This window comes from Pocillopora damicornis, chromosome 9 (assembly GCF_964200805.1).
Source record: "Pocillopora damicornis chromosome 9, jaPocDami1.2, whole genome shotgun sequence".
Classification (NCBI taxonomy): domain Eukaryota; kingdom Metazoa; phylum Cnidaria; class Anthozoa; order Scleractinia; family Pocilloporidae; genus Pocillopora; species Pocillopora damicornis.
The window spans coordinates 3,854,670-3,856,727 of record NC_142678.1 but is presented as its reverse complement, the minus strand read 5'-3'; the positions used below and the strand labels follow the sequence as shown (position 1 = coordinate 3,856,727).

The 2,058-nt window shown below is 34.5% G+C and overlaps 1 protein-coding gene across 2 annotated transcripts in view; it reads left to right on the top strand.

The window, feature by feature from the left end:
• Positions 1 to 619: 619 nt before the first annotated feature.
• The window catches only part of LOC149039671 (uncharacterized), an 11,494-nt gene continuing 10,055 nt past the window's right edge, over positions 620 to 2,058 (top strand). The window contains exon 1 of one of the 2 annotated variants that reach the window (XM_089183369.1): positions 620 to 2,058. This exon is cut by the window's right edge and continues 756 nt beyond it. The gene's annotated coding sequence lies outside the window, so the exon portion shown is untranslated. The other variant, XM_089183368.1, reaches the window with a different exon arrangement.

Genomic DNA, 2,058 nt, shown 5'->3' with positions numbered 1-2,058 from the left:
CAATGAATGAAAATAAATGATCGACAATCCCCGAATAATGACCGTAAAGTGCGTTGGCGCTAACTCTTAAGATGGAAAAATGCGTTGAATCATGATTACAAAAACAACACTGGTTGTCATTTTCAATTTATCAAATTCTCATTTATTGACTTTGTCCTTACCAACAAAAGAAGTCTTTGAGGTAAACAGCCATAATCGGCCAACGACAAATCTTCGAGTTTTTGATTTTCATTCTCAGCCGAGAGAAATGCTAACACTAAAGCAACTGAATGGGTAACTTTCGGTTTTTCTTTTAGTGTATTGGTTTTCCCCCCTCTCAAGGGTTTGAACCTCACTGTCGGTCAACAATACGGATTTTTTAGTGTTTTAGCCGTCATAATTCGAGGAAGCTCCGACAAGCAACTTGTATTAAGAATCAACCGAGTGGCGCCAAAAGGCGAGTGACGTATCGGCAGCTGAATGGGTATATCAACACGTGTGAAAAAATACGATACGTGTGTTGTTACAGCTTTTCTCAGGGCCGGAAATCCCTGTATAACACCGCAGTTTATGTGATAAATATATATATATATATATATATATATATATATATATATATATATATATATATATATATGTATGTATATATATTTTTTTTCTGTAATATTACCTGGAGCAACTCAATACCAACAGTGGAAATTGTTTTTTCAAGATTTTCTTCGACAAAATAAGATGATTTTCTTGAAAACGAGAACTATAAGTTTCTAATAACTCTAATTTTCTTTCCATTTTAGAGTTTTATAAGCTCCACCGAGGTAAGTTTTGTATGATCGTTGTAATAACAGTGTTTCAATATTTACACTATACATTACAGAGTAGGTGAATATGTTTGTTTTGAGTAGAGAAAATATACTCAGTAGGACATTTACCCTCATTTCCTTGATTTTCTTTTAACACGTTTCATTTGATTTTACTTATTTAAGCATCTTATTATAATTTTTATCAGACAATAACAAAATAACATCAACAAGAAAACACGGTACAGATAACGCAAAGAGACAAACGTGCTTTCATTCATGAAGTAGCGAATAAGTTTAAGCGAGTTTAAAACCATGTTGTGATGTTAGCTTTTAGAAGTTTAGCTTTTGAAAGGATATCGACGGAGAAAAGTTACCAGTTCTCAGTCTCAGTCTATTTCCCAGTCAGTTTACCATAACAACATTTCATAGCTCCTTCTGCGGTGGGATGCAAATGATTAAAAACAAACCTCTCAGTCTCCTGCCTCAAAGCACAGAGAGCATGTTTTGGTGATCAAAGATTTCCTTTCTTTTTCCTGGGTGAAATAACAGATATGCCGCAGTGAATTCCACTAGTTTTATTTATCTGAAAAACATCAGGATTATTCTATTATTCTCGTCTACAGAAGTGTGCATTATTACTGATGCCTTCTACTAATAATGTTTACATAAGGTAATTGAATTAAATCAGTCAGCCAATGAACTCTAACTGTTCCCACGGCTCGTGTTTCATGTCAGATCTCAAACAATCGTTCAGCCGTCGATTGCTTCACTAAAAGTCATAAAAACTCACTTGCTCCAGTTTTGGCTAACCAGTAACCACAAGAACACGGTCTTCTTCGCTTTTAACAGCAACTGCAGGTTTTTTATTTTTGCGGAAATAATCAGGTAGGCGCCAAAGCGTTCAATGGCTGGTTTTAAAGAAACTTAAAACCTGTGCAAAGAAGTTCCGAATTTGATTTACGTGTGTTATTGACAAGCGCTCTATTTTGACAATTTTGCTTTCTAAGTTTTTTCCTCAGTAGCAGTTGAGTAGAACTGCTAATGTTTTATCTGTCAAAAATTATTTGATGTCCTAATTCTGCAAAAATTTGTTTGAAAATTATTTTAAGTAACCGATGTGAACTTTAACTTCACGCATGTTGAATTTACTTGGAACACGCAAAACATACAGAAGCAGAAAATTTCCAGAGAAACAACAAACCTAACAATCAAAGACCTCGGAATTTGAGGAGTAAAGAAGGTGGCTATGCTCAATTGACTATTATTTTCCATGTTTTCT